We start from the raw sequence: 17,455 nt of genomic DNA on the forward strand, positions 1-17,455 counted from the left end.
CAAATCCTAGGGAGTCCACCTCCTTCATATTTCTCTCATCTAGTCCCTCCTGCCCACTTCCCTTATAGCATCTTAACCCAGTTGTTGGCACCACCTCTTAATTTACTCCTGCTCCAGTCTGGTCTCCCTGGTTTCCAAAGTGCAAACTCAGTTGTTCTGAGGCTTTAAATCTCCATTACTATTTCCAAGAATATCAAGTTCAAACTCCTTGGCTTAGCACAGGAGCCCCACCCACCACCCTCTTTTGAAAGAAGCCTTTCTGAGCTTTTCCTCCCATCTCTTTGACCCTTTTCTGTGCCGTCCTGACAAAACCGAACTGCAGGCAGAGCATTGTGCTGTCCGGTACCTCCATTCCTGCGTAGGTGTTGTTACCTTTGTCTGAAACACCAGTTCCCTCCTTCCTCATCAGGTTAGCTCCTCTCGGTCACTGAACATGCAGTTCAAGAATCCCCTCCAATGGCACTTGGTGGCTCAGTTGGTTAAGCGATGGACTCTCCATTTCAGTCCAGGTCATGATCTCAATCTCATGAAATGGAGCTCCATAACAGGCTTTGTCCTCTGTAGGTAGTCGGCTTAGAATTCTTTTTCTCCCACTCCTTCTGCTCCCCCCACCCACACTCTCTAAATAAATACATACATACATACATACATACATAAAATCTTAAAAAAAAAAATCCCGTTCCCTGGAAGGCTTTCCTGAGCAGGGAGTGAACTCTGTAATAATGACTTCCTTGCATTCTTTACCCATTAGACTATGTACTTTTTGAGGGCAGGAACCACCTTTCTTGCCCTTGTATTCCTAGGCTTTAATTAAAACTCAATAAACCCTTGTTGAATGAATGAATGGTTTCATGGTTTAAAGGAAATGATGAGAACTTGCTTACTTTCCTCAATGGCTGAAAGTGACTTTTGTTTTATTTTGTTTTTTCTTTCTTATTAACCTTGACCAACTTAAGCCCTGGGAGGAAATATAGTTGACTAAGAGCTATCTAAAGAGCGCTCAATGATCTATTTTTTTAAAGGACGTTCAATGAAAGGAGTATCTTCCTTGTATAGTATAACTCAGTCTGGTAATAGCATTTGATGACAATAGAGATTTATTAGGTCTGGCACTCAGGTGTGTATAATCTCAATATACCTGGTCAAGAGGGAAATGGGATGAAAGGCTATAGACAGATATATATGAATTATCACTTATCAAAATGTTTGCATTTGTTAATTTAAAAATATTTATTGTGCAGGGTGCCAAGCTAGTATTATGGAAGATAGAAGAAAAAGCAAACTGCTGTATTACATTCATTAGGAAAGGTTATAACTTACTGAAATACTTATAATTAGAGGTAATAAACGACGAATCCCACAAGAAAGGAACACAAGGCAAGGAACTGGTCAGCAGCACCGTCTTCATTTATGACATTACAGTATTCTACCCAAGAATATTAAAGCACCTACAAAACTTAAAATACAAAAGTGCAGTTATATTTCCAAAGTACAAATACCTCAAGAGTGAAATGCGGTTGTCGCTGTATCATATGGTTCTAAATACCAGTTTGAAACAGATTGTGTACCAGTTTGGAACAGATTGGAACCCTTTGGGAAATCTTCAAGAATATCTGGAAAAAGGGGATGTAATCAACCAAAACAGGATAGGGCCCCAGGACAGAAAAATGAACACTCTGGTTCTTAGAAAGGGAGTCCAGGTGTCAGAAAAGTACAGTCAATTTTTTATCTGTGAAAATGCAAGCTGCAGATACTCTTACTTAGCAAGCAAATGGTAAGACATGATAAAGGAATATTCACCGCAACTAATTCCAGGTAACATGTATGACTGGTCAGCGGCTTTAGTGCTGTCAACAAACTTGCTTTGCAGGGAGCCAGGCAAAAATGATTTAATTCTATTTTTCTCTTTGATCAACTCTAGGAGAAAGTCAAAATAAAGATATAAAAACTTTAAGATTAGGGGCACCTGAGTGGCTCAGTGGGTTAAAGCCTCTGCCTTCAGCTCAGGTCATGGTCTCAGGGTCCTGGGATAGAGCCCCCCATCGGGCTCTCTGCTCAGCGGGGAGCCTGCTTCCCTTCCTCTTTCTCTGCCTGCCTCTCTGCCTACCTGTGATCTCTCTCAAATAAATAAAGTATGTTTTTTTTTTTAATTTTAAGATGAAAACGTCTAAGACAAGCCTGCATCAAAATAAGCAGTATCTGAGGAATTTAGAGCTTGGTGACCAAGAAAAATGCCAAAACCTTATTCCTAAACAATGTCAGTAAGAAGGTGACAGAAATCAAGAACGAAAAACAAGCAAATTTCAAAAGTAAAAAGTAATTAAAGATCATGGAAATGCCCAGTTTCTAAAAGCTTCTCCATACAGCGCATGAAAATACAGAGTTGTCGGCCAAAATGGGTTTTCCTAAAAAAAAAAAAAAACGCCTCACAGACTGCAACGACAATGGTCCTGAGACATGGGGTGTGTTGCTGGGGACCACGCAGAGGTGCATGCAGACAGGTCCCTGACAGATCTGCTCGACGCTTCGGTGAGTGCCCCGGCCCTGGGACAGAGGCCACTGGGCCTGCGTCCAAGGAAAGGCGAGCAGGGGGTGGGACGGCCCCGGGATTTTCCTTCCTCGCTCATTCATTCTGATTCACCGGTTCCTGGAGGCGGTTCACAGGCGCGCGCGGAGGAAAGGCGGGGCACCGCGGCGAGCCGCGTCTGGGTGCGGTCCGGCGTCCGCGGGGAGGGTGAGCGGGGCGGGCCCAGGGGCGCGGGCCCAGGGGCGCGGGCGGGGGGCGGACGCCCGGGAGGGGCGTGCGCGGCCGCCTGCGCCGGAAGTGAGTGGTTGGCGGCGGGCGGGGGCAGCGAGCGGTCGGGCGCGAGTCGGTCCGCCCGTCCGCCGCCCGGCCCTCGGCTCCGCCTTCTGCGTCTCGGCCGGACGCGGCCGCAGTCGGATCGGCCACGGCTGGGCGTTGCGGCCGCCCCGCCCGCTGCGCGCTCCCGCCCCGCCCCGCCTCCGCCGCCGCCGCCCGGTCGGTCGGTCAGTCAGTCAGTCAGTCAGTCACGGTGCGCGCGGCGCGGGAGCTGCGGGCGCTCGCGGCGGGTCCGGGGAAGGAGCGCCGCGCCTGAGGAGGCGGCGGCGGGAGCGGCGGGAGCGACGGCTGCCCGGCCCCGCGCCGCTGGAGGGTCGAGCAGCTGCCGCGGTGAGTGCTCAGCCTCGCCCTCGAGCCGGGCGGAGAGGCCGGCGGGGCGCGGACTGTGAGGCGCTGCCGCGGCTCCCGCCTCCATTTTCCCGGCGCCCGGCCCGGCCGTCCGGGCGCGGTGCGGGCGGCAGAGCCTGGGGCGGGGTCGCTGCCGGGCCGGGGCCGGGCTCGGTGAACCACGCCCAGCGCGGCGGCGGCGGGTCGGTGGGGGTCGGTGGGAGCCAGGGCTGCCCCCCCCGGCGCCCCAGGGGGCAGCGACGGAGGGAGACAATGAGATACAGGACCGCCGGGGGAGGGTGCGGTTGGGCTTGGACCTGGCACCGGGCGCTGGTGGCCCGGGACCGCGAGGAGGAAAGGACTCTCCCCGGTTAGCCGCGGAAAGCGGTGATTCGGCGTCTGGGGTTCCTCGGACTTCGGTGCCCCCCCCCCTTTCGTAAACGAATTCAGTGCAGAGATCTGGAAATGCGGGGCGCCTTCTGCGCCCTCTGATGAAGCGGGCTAAGTAATTGCTCCCTGGCCTTGGAGCCCCCTCTCCTGTCGCCGCGTCTGTGTGCATTCCCGCCGGAAATCCAAACTGCGGGTCCTGGCGGGGGAGGGGGGCCGTGGGAGAGCGATCGGATGCCTTCGTTGTAAAACAGTCTGAAAGAGGCGGTTTTCGGATTCAGGCGGCGTCTTAGGGGGTCCCCGCCGTGCGAGCTGGGAACCGCATCCGCCTTCAGTGCTCGGGAGCGCAGAGACGTGGCGGGGTATGAACTAAGAGCTTTTTCGAGGGGGTATAGGCGTCGCGTCACATGTTGTCTCGTGTGTGGGGGGTTCTTATATTCTGTGGGAAGAGCGTTGGGGGAGATCTGGGAGCATTGAAAGATTCTTCACTTCCCCTCCCAGCGAGGGTCGATGTGCCCGCAGCGTTTCTCCCGGGGATGGAGAGAGCTGCCCGTGTGTATGTCGGAGCTGCTGGAGAGGAACCGTGACCGTAACGGGCTAGGGATAGGGCGTGAACAGCTTATTAAAAGGGTGGTGGCGAGCTCGTAGGAATATTCAGTTCGGCGGATCTTTATGGAATACCTGCTCTTTGGTAGCGTGGGGGCACAAAGTGGATCAGACCTGCAGCTCGGCGTGGTGGAAAGAGCTCTTGGAAGCCAGGCGAACCAGAGGCTGCATGAACCCTTGAACTGGCTAGCAGTGAGACGGCCAAGCTATGAACTCTCAGCAGTACTTTCCTATCAGAGAAATGGGAATGACACCACCTGTTGTTGACCTTCCCGGGTGCCGTCGAACAGATTAAATGAGATAATGTATGCAAAATGCTTAGCCCTTTTCAAGGTTCTGAGGTGTTGGCAAATGTTGATTCCTTTCTTCCTGAGCCTACTGCTTTTGGGATTTTCCTGCGGATAAGGAGAGGGAAGAAGTAGGTAATTGTAAGGCAACGCTATAATGTTGAAGTCAAGTTACAAAATAGGGGAGCAAAGAGGAGAGAGAAATTCCACATTGGGAGCACTGGGGGGACATTCATGGAAGCTGTGGGATTTCAGCGGAACCTTTAAGAATGGGTAGGATTAAAAAAAAAAAAGAAGAGGAGGAGGTAGGATTTCAACTGATGTAGATGGCGAGGATGTTCCAAGCAGAGGTGGTACTATCCTTTGAGAGCCCCACTGAAGAGTAAGACCAATGGAGGAAGGGCAAAATAGAGACGCTCAAAAGCTTTTTAGCTCTTGTTGAGTCTGACCTTCAAAGATTCTCTGTTATTTTGCTTTTTGTGTTGTGAATTTCCCGGAGACCAGACCTAGCCCTATTCAAGTAAGTACCGAAATGTCTACAAAGCTTTAATACATGATTTTTTGGGTTAGACATTTTGTGCTCTTTGGACTGCTGCTGTCTTCTGTTTGAATTTAATAAAGAATTATTTGTAGATGTCTCCTCATGGTGAATATTAGCTTTATTTGGTAGAAAAAAGCAGCTGATTTTTTAGATTGAGCGGTCTCATTAAGATTATATAGTAAGTAAAAGGAGTGGAGTAGTGTGCCTCAAACTCTGAGTCAAAATAATTTGTTTTCACTAATATTTTAACACTGTTCTCTGAAGAAGTGTTTTTAGTCTTTTAGGATGATTAGAATGACTTTTCTTTTGGTTTTGCTTTCTTTTGGTTTTCACCCCTTACATAATTACTGTATTTTTTAGATTAGCATTTTGGGGAGGCACCTGGGTGACTCAGTCAGTTAAGTGTTGGACTCTTAATTTTGGCTCAGGTGGTGATCGTAGGGTCTTGAGATCAGTCTTCCCACTGGGCATGAAGCCTGCTTAAGATTCTCTCTCCCCCTCTATCTACTCCCTCTCTAAAAAAGAAAATTAGCAAAAAATAAAGATTAGTATGGTGGATGATTTCACACTGTAGATTCTGTAGAATTTCATGGCTTTGCCATGGTTCTGAAGTAATTCAATGTCAGCGTAGTATTGTTAATCCCAAACTCTTAGGAAGATTATTATTAGCAAAACAAGATACCTGACCTCAGACAAATCTCTTATCTTAGATTCTCAGTTCCTTTACCTATAAAATGAGAAATTTGGATTAGGTCACTGGTTTTCAGTGTGTGTTTTACTGAACTCTACAATTTTGAGGATGATCGTCAATGTTCTATAGATGTTTCACTCAAATCTCATTAAAAATGTATTTTAAACTTAATAATTAAAAGTGTCTAAGTGACATGTCCTGTTTTAAATGCTTTACATGTACAATTTATTTAATTCTTGCCATAATTCTGTGAAGTAGGTTGTGTTACTGTCTGAGCAGACAAGCACAGACTACAGAGCTGTAAAGTGACAGAGCTGGGTTTGAAACCAGGCAGAATAATCTTAAGCCTGTATTCTTAACCACATTTTATATTGCTGTCATAATTAAATAAATAGCACACACAAGTTTTTTTTTTTTTTTTTCAAAGATTTTATTTATTTATTTGACAGACAGAGACCACAAGCAGGCAGAGAGTCAGGCAGAGAGAGAGGAGGAAGCAGGCTCCCTGCCAAGCAGAGAGCCTGATGTGGGGCTTGATCCCAAGACTCTCGGATCATGACCTGAGCCGAAAGCAGAGGCTTTAACCCACTGAGCCACCCAGGTGCCCCACAAGTTTTTTTAATTGTAACATACAACATGAAATTTACCATATTAATCATTTTTAAGTGTACATTTCAGTGGTATTAAGTACATTCACAAAGTTGTGCAACCAGCACTATCTTAAGAACTTTTTCATCATCCCAAACTGAAATTACTCATTAAATAACTCTGCACCACCTCCCCCTCTAGCTCCTGGTAATCACTTTTCTACTTCCTGTTTTTATAAATTTGACTCTTCTAGACTTCATTTAAATGGAATCATGCAATATTTGTTCTGTGGTATTTGGCTTATTTTTCTTAGCATATGTCTTCGAAGTTCATCCCTGTTATAGCATGAATCAGAATTTCATTCCTTTTTTAAGGCTGTACAATATTCTATTGTTTGTGTATACCACAGTTTGTTTGTTTATTCATCTGTGGATAGATGTTTGCTATTTCCACCTTTTGGCTATTGTAAATAATTGCTCTGAACATTGTCATACACATACCTCTTTGAGTCCCCGTGTTCAGTTCTTTGGAATATATACCCAGAAGCGGATTTGCTGGGTCATATGGTAATTCTCTTTGATTTTTGAGGAACTGCCATACTGTTTTCCACAGCAGCTGCAGCATTTTACACTCTAGTAGCAGTGCACAAGCATTCCAGTTTCTCCAAATCTTCAGCAACACTTGTTATTTTCTCAGTTTTATTTTGTTTTGTTTTACAGCAGTCATCCTAATGAGTGTAAAGTGGTATCTCATTGTGGTTTTGATTTACACTTTTCTACCGATTAGTGATTTGAGCATCTTTTCAAGTACTTATTGACCATCTGGTTTTTAGTTTTGTTATTGGTGGTGTTTTGGTAGAAATGTCTATCTAGGTCCTTTGCCCATTTTTAAAATTGGGTTGTTTTGTTGTTGAGTTGTAGGAATTCCTTATATATTCTGGATATTAAGTTTATGTCAGATCCATGTTATATAAATACTGTCTCCCATTTCCATGGGTCGCCTTTTATTCTGTTGATGGTATCTTTTGATGTAGAGAATTTTTTCATTTTAATGAAGTCAGCTTTATTTTTTCTTTAGCTGCTTATGCTTTCAGTGCCATGTCCAAGAAGTCATTGCCAAATCCAATGTCATGAAGCTTTTCCCTTGTTGGTTTTTCTTAACAGTTTTATCTCTTAGGTTTAGGTCTTTAACCCGTTTTGAGTTGATATTATGTATGGTGGTAGGTAAGCGTCCAGCTTCATCCTTTCATATGTGCATATCCAGTTTATTAGCACCATTTGTCGAAAGGACTATTCTTTCTCCAGTGAATGGTCTTCTCACTCTTATGTACAGATATAAAAAATTTTAGTTCAGAAGCATTTGGCATTGATGGGTGTCTGTGTTGGTGTGAATGTGACTTTCCATGATTGGATTCAGTGTCCTTGCATTCGCTAGCAGGTTAAAATGCAAATCTTCATGAAGACCTTGACTGGCAAGAGTATTGCCCTGGAGATGGAGCCTAGTGACAAAATGTGAAGGCCAAGATGCAAGATAGAGAGGGCATTACCCTCTGCCACACAAAACACCAAAGTCTCATCTTTGCAGGCAAGCATTTGGAAGATGGCTGCCGTACTCTTTCTGATTTTAGTATTGAGAAAGAGTCAGCCTTGCACCTGGTCCTGCATAAGAGGGGTAGTATGCAGACCTTTTTGAAGCCCCTGACCAGCAAGACTATCACTCTGGAGGTGGAACTCAGTAGCACCATCAAGAATGTGATGGCTAAGATCCAAGATAATTTTGATTAAATTCAAAATGTTAATAAAGATTTTGTTGGCATGGCACACACACAATGAAAACCATAACACATTCAAGGCCAATTTTGAAAGAAAAAATTCTTATTTAAAATTTTTTTTTAATAAATTTAATTGAAGCTTATCCTGAGACTACAGAAGCTGCTACCAAAACAAACAAAAGCTACTACCTACTTGGAACTACTTATCTAGGCGAAATCAAAACAAAACTTTATAGTAATAAATGGGTTGCTTAGGTTGTTGTAGGACTGTAATGTAACTGACATACTTAATCCTTAATTTGTCTCTGAGTTGGTAATACATTAATGTATTTGAACATAGACTAGTGTTAGCAGCACTTTTGTCAATTTTACATATTTGATATACTGTATAAAGATTTCATCTGGGAAGATTTTGTCAGGAAATGTTAGAAAACTCCCAGGTTGCCCTTTTCCGTCTGGGCTGCCAACATGCCTTCCAGACTGAGGAAGACCCAGAAACTTCGGGGCCACTTGAGCCACGGCCATGGCCGCATCGGCAAGCACCAGAAGCACCCAGGAGGCCGGCGTAGTGCTGGTGGCATGTATCACCACAGGATCAACTTCGACAAATATCACCCAGGTTACTTTGGAAAAGTTGGTATGAGACATTACCACTTAAAGAGGAACCAGAGCGTTTGCCCAACTGTCAACCTTGATAAACTGTGGACCTTAGTCAGTGAGCAGACATGGGTAAATGCCGCCAAAAACAAGACTGGAGCTGCTCCTATCATTGATGTGGTGCGATCGGGCTACTACAAAGTTTTGGGAAAGGGGAAACTCCCAAAACAGCCTGTCATTGTCAAGGCCAAATTCTTTAGTAGAAGAGCAGAGGAGAAGAACAAGGGTGTCGGGGGCACCTGTGTTCTAGTAGCTTGAAGCCTCGTGGGGAGAGGTTCATTAAATGCTAACAAGTGCTTTTCAAAAAAAAAAAAAGAAAGAAAGAAAGAAAGAAAGAAAAAAGAAAACTCCCAGGTTATGTAATCTCTGAAGCTTTATCTCATGCTGTTACTTTAAGATACAATTTACCGCAAGTTAGGGCAGATGTCTTAAAATACATGACTCTTGATTTATAGATTGGCTTTTAGAACAGTATATATTTTTCTATTAATAGAATATTAATAAATATTTAAACAGGGACCCCTGGGTGGCTCAGTCAGTTGGGCGTCTATCTTCAGCTCATGATTCCAGAGTCCTGGGATCAGTCCCCATAGCAGGCTGCCTGCTCAGCGGGAAGCCTGCTTCTCCCTTTCCCACACCCCTGCTTGTGTTCCCTCTCTCGCTTTCTGTCAAATAAATAAAATCTTTAAAATATATATATATTAAAACATAGTGTTCTCTGCTTTAGACAGAGCTCAATGTAATGGAGAAGTCAAACAGCTAGGTTTTCTGCCCTCCAAAACAGGATTCCAGTTTAAGTGCAGGATAGAGGGAATGGGTAGAGAATATAATCAAGGGAGCCGAATCCAAGAAGCACAACGTATTGGGATTTCAAAACAATGTGAAGAGATTAGGTTCAGAAAAGAAGAGACAAGCAAGCCATCCCTTTACATGAGGAGAAAAACAAGGTTGGGAGGTTCATAATTGATGTCTTGTCATCATGTGACACAATTTAAGTCCATTAAATACTGTAGAATTGCAATAAATCAGTTTTGTAACTATACTTAAGAATTATATGCTTTTTTAAAAAACACCTTTAAAAGGACCTTGCTAAGTTTGATATGTGAAGAAAAGGGTTAGCTAAGTCAGGACAACAAAACAACTAATAATATGATTTGAAAACACAGTGTATTCTTTATGTATCCAAGCTTATACATGCCTCTATTCCTGGTTTTCAGTCACGCTTTGTTCTTCTAATTTTTCCAGTCAAAATCCCACTTGCCCTTTGAGACCCAAGTGGGTCCTTTGTGAAGCTGTTAGACACCAAGAAGCTGTTAGACACTGAGCAGAATTAATTGCTTTCTTCTTCATTTCTCTAGATCTTACTCGATTTGCCTTGTGTTTTAGATAATTTTGTACTGTCTCAAATCCCCCTGAATTTTGGGAGTATTGGACCTTTCTTCATCTGAAATATCTCGCAGTCCCTTAAATAGAATAGAAATTCAATAAAAAGATTTTAATGAAAACTGTTATTTGAAAAATTATTTGCAGTTGGCATTATATCTCCTGAAAGCATTCATTAATACCTAGTAATGTTAATTTTATTTAGAAAGAATAATTCTTTCTTGGCTTATTTGGCTTATTTTATATTTTAACAAATGACTTTAGAGACCAGTGAGGGGAATCAGTGATCCCCTTATTTGTGAATAGAGTACTTTATAAATGCTATTAGTGGCTCAAAAACCTTTTTGTTTACCCTCGATTTTAAAAATATATCTTTTAAAGCAGGAGCAATGAATATGCAGCATTATGTTTGGAAAATCTTGGGTTTACTGCTTGGTAATGCAGAAATTCTAAAGTCTGGATATTATATCTGTTTAATTTGGCACTCAGTTTTAATGTTTGTCTTAACTAAAAGGCAGCTCATATACTCCCAAAAGGAGTAAGTACGTATTTGGCTATGCTTTGTTAATGGGGACACTCATTGTTTAATTTCCATCCATCAGTTTTTTGTTTGTTTTTTAAAGATTTTATTTATTTGACAGAGAGATCACAAGTAGGCAGAGAGAGGGGGGAAGCAGGCTCCCCACTGAACAGAGAGCCCAATGTGGGGCTCCATCCCAGGACCCTGAGATCATGACCTGAGCCGAAGGCAGAGGCCCAACCCACTGAGCCACCCAGGCGCCCCTCCATCCATCAGTTTTGAAGATTTGGCTAGTAAGGTTTGCTTTAACTGCAGACCAATGCAAGGATTTGCATATGTGTGTGTGTGTGTGTGTGTGTGTGTGTATACATATATGTATAATATAATATATTATAAATTTATAATATAAATATATATATATAAAGATTTTATTTATTTGACAGAGAGAGCATAAGCAGGGGAGTAGCAGGCAGAGGGAGAAGCAGGCTCCCGCGGAGCAGAGAACCTGATGCTTGGCTCCATCCCAGGACACTGGGATCATGACATGAGCCCAAGGCAATCCACTTAACCAACTGAGCCATGCAGGTGCCCCTGCATTTATATATTTTTAATAAATGCATTAAAAAATCCATAGAAAACTGTATTTGGGAAGCATTTAAAGAGTTTGAAAATGTTTTCTCTGTTTTTAGAGTGTCAGGTACAGTATTTCAAGATGACACACATGGTTTTCTTTTGGAATACAGTTATTTTCTTACCAAGTTTTAAAATGCCTCATTTATTTTTAAGGTACAGATTAACCACTTTTTTGTTTTTGTTTTTAAAAACAATGGCTATGGGGTGCCTGGATGGCTCAGTGGGTTAAGTCTCTGCCTTCAGCTCAGGTCATGATCTCAGGGTCCTGGGATCGAGCCCTGCATCGGGCTCTCTGCTCAGTGGGGAGTCTGCTTCCCCCTTTCTCTCTGCCTGCCTCTCTGCCTACTTGTGGTCTCTCCCTCTCTCTGTTAAAGAAATAAATAAAATCTTTTTAAAAATAAATAAATAAATAAAAACAATGTCTAGGTAGCATACTACTAATGGTCACCACAGAAAGTAAGCAGATTTAGACTTTTTTTTTTGTAAAAGATACATGATTAACTTTTTGACACCTCTTTTTAAATACTTTGCTATGAAACAACCAATAAACTTGTTGGGTACAAGATGCTATGGTCAATCCTCAACTACATCAATAAAATAACACTTGACAGTCTTCTTACTTCAGCTTCTCTTTTGCTTCAGTAGTAGCTTTTGAAATTAAACCGATTTCCCTGCCCCCAACTTTTTTTGTCAAGGTCAGAATAGATGCTTCATGAAGGATTATATAATATGCTTTTTCCATACAATATTGTTTTGTGTTTTTTTTTAAGGGGGGTGGTTGCAGAGGGAGAGAGAATCTCAAGCAGGCTCCACACCCAGCATGGAGCTTGACATGGGGCTTGATCTGATACCCTGACCTGACTCAAAATCAAGAGTCCAGCGCTTACCCAACTGAGCCATCCAGGGGACCCCATAAAGTATCGTTTCTAATAAGGAAGTCATTACTCTGGAACACCTGTCTCTTTCAGCAACTTCCAAAAAAGGTGGGTTCTTGATTTCATGATTAAAAAAGAACCTAGCAAATACTATCACTTTCTCCTCAGAATACTTAGAATTGCTTTGAGTACTTTGATAACTTTATGTGATGTGTGATTGTCTGACAGGTGGCCCTAGGGAAGATACCAGTGTCATTTTGTGTGTTAACGAAACCTGTGTATTCTATTACATTAGGTTATACTTAAAGTACATATGTATATTATAATACAATTAAATATAAAAATAACTAATATGTTCTTATATCCTGTAGATCATCACTCATACCTCCTGGGATACGGTCACCTCCATTATGGAAACCACTGTACAGTTTTACTTTTGTTAATGAGTCTTTCATATTAAGTTCCATTTCATAGTGTATAATATTATATGAAGCCATCTTAAAACACTCGGAGCAAGTGGAAGAAAAATAGATAAATTTCAGCAAAGTGAGACCTAAATAAAATTTATTCTTCACTACAATTGAAATTCTGGCTTTTTTCAGAAGCTTAAATCTGGATTTTGCCGTATGCTTTGGGGAATTATTCAAGGTCAGTTAAAGGCACTCATTAAACATTGTTATTCACTAGTTTGATAGACATAATTTTTTCATGTCCATAGTGAGCATTTTTTCCCTAATTTTTCTAGAGACATAGAGAACATTTCCCGTGACTCTACCCTTTACCCTTTTCCACTCTCTCTACTTCTCCCCATCCCAGAAGCAACTGTAACCACAGGTAAATTTTGTCTTTTCTATAACTTTGTATTAGTTGATTGTATCAACTGGAACTTTATATATGAAATCATTCAGTGTTCCTCCCCGTCTCTCCTCCCTGTAATCTGACTTATTTTCAAGCAGAATAATGATTTTTAGATTGGCCCATATTATTGCTTATTTATCTATTTACCTCTTGATAGATATTTGGGCTGCTTCCATTTCTAGCTCTTATAAATAAAGCTGTGCTGACTTGTGTACAAGTCTTTTCATGGATACATGTTTTTATTTTTCTTGGATAAATATATGTGAGGACATGCTGGGTTATATTGGGTAGGTGTATTTTTAATTTTTTAAGAAACTGGCAAACTTACCCAAAGTCGTATCACTTTATATATTCAACAACAGTACTTGCCACTGTAATGCGTATATAGTAGTATCTCATTGTAGTTTTAATTTACATTTTCCTAATTGCTAGTAATGTTGAGCAATTTTCCAGGTTCATATTAGCCATTTGAGAAATGACCACAAGTCTTTTTAAACACTGGGTTACCTTTTTTATTATTTATTGGTAGCAAGTCTTCATATATTGTCAATACAAGTCCTTTGTCAGATACATTTGTGAATATTTTCTCTGTGGCTTCCCTATTTTTTTTTATGGTGCCTTTAAAAGAGCAGAAGTTTTATATTGGACTTCATCAAAGTATTTTTACTTTTACGGTTTAATATTTTCTGTCCTAATAAATCTTTGCCTACACTAAATTTGCAGAAGGTATCTTCTCACGTTTTTTCCTAGAGCTTTATAATTTTAGCCTGATCAACTTTGAATTAACTTTTGTTTATGGTGTGATGAAGAAGCCAAGGATCCCTTGCCCCCAATATTTCTATCTGTTCAGCATCATTTGTTTAAAAACACTTTGTAGGGGCGCCTGGGTGGCTCAGTAAGTTAAAGCCTCTCCTTTCTGCTCAGGTCATGATTCCAGGATCCTGGGATCAAGCCCCGCATTGGGCTCCCTGCTGGGTGGAAAGCCTGCTTCCCCCTCTCTCTGTCTCTGCCTGCCTCTCTGCCCACTTTTGATCTCTGTCTGTCAAAAAACAAAAAACAAACAAAAAACCCTGCTGTGTACTTTAATTTGTCAACTATATCTCAGTAAAGCTAGAAAAACAAAACAGTAGCTGGGTGGCTCAGTTGGTTAAGTGACTGCCTTCCGCTCAGGTCATGATCCCAGAGTCCGAGAATCAAGTCCCTTGTCAGGCTTCTGGCTCTGCTGGGAGTCTTCTCCCTCTGACCTCCCCTCTCATGCTATCTCTCACTCTCAAATAAATAAAATCTATAAAACAAAACAAAAGCTTTCCTTTCCTTCTTCCCTACTTTGACATCCTTGTGGAATATCATTTGACAATATAAAAATGAGTCTATTTCTGGACTGTCCATTCTCTTACCTTAACGTAATTCTCAGTTCTTTTGCCGTTACTACATTGTCTTGATTGCTTAGCCTTATAGTAAGTCTTGAAGGCAGGTTTTACCCCAAGGTCTCTTACCAGATTGTTTTTGGCTGTTCTAGTTCATTTGCCTTTCCATGTAAGTTTTAGAATCAGATATAGGTTGTAATTAACTTAGCGAATACTTAGTTCAGTATGGGGACAATTGACATATAACAGTATTGCATTTTCTAGTCCACCAACGTGTATCTGCCCATTTATTCAGGTCTTTCATTTCTCTCAACAATATTTCCTGTTTTTCAGTTGCCATGGAATGTGTTATGTGAACATTGCCTGCTGCCCTCTTTGGTCATTTCTTACAGCTAAATTGTTAATTTACACATGCTTATTTTTGTGATGTAAATTAAAATTTGGTACGGGGATTTTTCCATATGATAACTTTAATGCATAGATAAAGAGCTCATATTTGATGTGACAGTACTGGAAACAGGAGATTAAACATAACTTTAGAAATATTAAACTAGAAATTTACAGCTGTAGAGTTATTGGAATAATTCCTTTGGCTTGTATGGTTACAAATATTACAAACATTAATATTTAAAGAGGCTTATCTTTGTTAACATAGTCCAGTATTTTTGGAATCAGAAATAAAGCAGAATCTTACCAGTTTAATTGGGGCATAAGTTTTAACCAGAGGATTTTGAGTTTGCAGTTTTGCCTTCTCTTTTCCCTCCTCCTTTCAATAATAATAATAATAATAATAATAATAATAATAGTGGACATCTGCAACATTTAGAGCTGTAAAAAGAAGAAAATAAAACCAGTCCTACCACCCAGAAATGACCACAGTTTAAATTTTTAGTATATTTTCTCAAATGTGTGTGTGAATTTATATAGCTCATTATTATATGCACAGTTTAGCTTTGCTTCTTTTTGTTTAAAGTTACATCACTGACATTTTCCCATGCATTAAATACTTTATGAATAATTTATACCTGCATTATAGCCCAAACCAGACATAAAACACATCCCCAATTTACTGTTTTTAATTTTTGTAAGATATTTAGTTGTCCGCCCCCTCCTTCTGTTTTCCCCCCATTTTGTTTTTTAAAAAATATTTCTTTGATGAACATATTTCTTCACAATCTTTGTTCATGTTTTGAATTTCATTTTAAAATAATTTTTTATCACTTCTCAGCCTTTTGGTTAAGATCAAGTGTAGAATCTGCTCTTTTCAGTTATAGTGATTCATCAATCTTACATAACACCCAGTGCCCATTACATCACGTGCCCTCCTTATTGTCCGTCACCCAGTTACCCTATGCCCCCACTCCTACTCCCCTCCAGCAACCCTCAGTTTCTGTCTTATGATTAAGAGTCTCTTATGGTTTGTCTCCCATCTCAGATTTCATCTTGTTTTATTTTTCCCTCCCTTCCCCTATGATCCTCTGTTTTGTTTCTTAAATTCCACATATCAGTGATATCATACAATAATTGTCTTTCTCTGATTTAACTTATATCGTTTAGCATAATTCCATCCACGTTGCAGATAGCAAGATTTCTTTTTTTGATGGCTGTGTAATATTCTATTGTATATATGTGTGTGTGTTTACATTTATGCACCACATCTTCTTTATCCATTAATCTGTAGATGGATACCTGGGCTCTTTCCATAGTTTGGCTACAGTGGACATTGCCGCTATAAATATTGGGGTGCAGGTGCCCCTTTGGATCACTAGGTTCATATTTGTATCTTTGGGGTACATACCCATTAGTGCAATTGCTGGGTCATAGGGTAGTTTTATTTTCAACATTTTCTGAAGCTTTTAAAGAGTTTTAAATAACAGCATCGTTATTTATGTTTATTGAGTGGTGTAGAAATACTTTCTCTAAAGATATATTAGCTGTCTTAGCTATAAAACTGTCATACTGGAGAATTGCCTAAAATATTTTAACTTCTATGTTATGACATCTGTGTAGATAATTTAGATGATTATTTGCTAATAGAACCCATGATGATTTTACTTCCAATAAGCTTTTTGGGAGAACATACTTAAATTTTTTATAATCATGTACGGTCAAGTAAAAATACAATATCAGCTATAACAGCTATTTGATGAATGTTTATGACAAAAGCGTAGAAATTATTTATTCTGGAGATGTTGAATGTATCCTTCTTACAAAATTTGTCTTTAACCCCCAACCCTGCTACCGTGTGTGTGTTTATGTGTTTGTAAAATGAAAACATCTCATTTATAGTACTGTAGCATGTAGGTGCATTAATTTTAAAATAAAAAATATAAATGGCATAAAAGTTCTGTTCTCTTGTTGGAGATTTTAATGAAATTGCCTGAGGGCAGGCATATTTAACCCCCTTTTTTTTTTTTTAAGATTTTACTTTTTTTTTTAAGGTTTTTTAAAGATTTATTTATTTGACAGACAGAGATCACTAGCAGGCAGGGAGGCAGGCAGAGAGAGAGGGGGAAGCAGGCTCCCCGCTGAGCAGGAAGCCCCACTCGGGGCTCCATCCCAGGACCCTGGGACCACGACCCCAGCCGAAGGCAGAGGCCCAACCCACTAAGCCACCCAGGCGCCCCATATTTAACCCTTTAAATAGCTGTATTACCTGTAACTAATCAGCACGGTGCCCAACTCATGATAGTATTTCATTAAGCATTTGTTGAACGAACAGGATTATTTCTTGTTAAAAAGTAGTAATTTTCTTAGGTGAAAATGACTTTTTTTTTTTTAGTACAAATAAATAGTTAATTCTGCTTAAACCTAGAATTGTTAATATTCTCAAATAATAATTAAGCTTTCTTCTTTCTGGTCTTCTGAAAGCAAAACATCCAGGTAGTTGCTATCCTAAATTGTTGGGTTTTTTGTTTTTGTTTTTGTTTATTACAAAGAAACCCAAATCTGACTTTGTTTTTAACTGAAAAGGAAAGTTAACTTTTTAATCTAAGAATTTACTTAGAACACCTTTTTTGTTTTGTTGCTTAAAGTCCACATTTGAGTGAGATCATATGATATTTTACTTTCTCTGACTGACTTATTTTGCTTAATATTATACT

The 17,455-nt window shown here is 40.7% G+C and overlaps 1 protein-coding gene and 1 pseudogene across 9 annotated transcripts in view; both read left to right on the forward strand.

Annotated features, from left to right (window-relative positions):
- The first annotated feature begins 2,672 nt into the window (after positions 1–2,672).
- RAPH1 (Ras association (RalGDS/AF-6) and pleckstrin homology domains 1) overlaps positions 2,673–17,455 on the forward strand; it is a 116,142-nt gene continuing 101,359 nt past the window's right edge. For 3 of the 8 annotated variants that reach the window (XM_082688855.1, XM_082688849.1, XM_082688853.1), the window contains exon 1: positions 2,880–3,190. The gene's annotated coding sequence lies outside the window, so the exon portion shown is untranslated. Of the gene's footprint in view, positions 2,735–2,879; positions 3,191–3,469; positions 3,937–17,455 lie in introns of those variants that run through there. The other 5 variants (XM_082688852.1, XM_082688856.1, XM_082688850.1 and 2 more) reach the window with 4 other exon arrangements.
- On the forward strand, positions 8,493–9,062 carry LOC309844461 (large ribosomal subunit protein uL15 pseudogene; annotated as a pseudogene). The gene has a single exon. The product of its transcript is annotated as a large ribosomal subunit protein uL15 pseudogene (transcript).

The sequence above is a fragment of the Mustela nivalis genome, assembly GCF_964662115.1.
Source record: "Mustela nivalis genome assembly, chromosome: 11".
NCBI classification, from domain to species: domain Eukaryota; kingdom Metazoa; phylum Chordata; class Mammalia; order Carnivora; family Mustelidae; genus Mustela; species Mustela nivalis.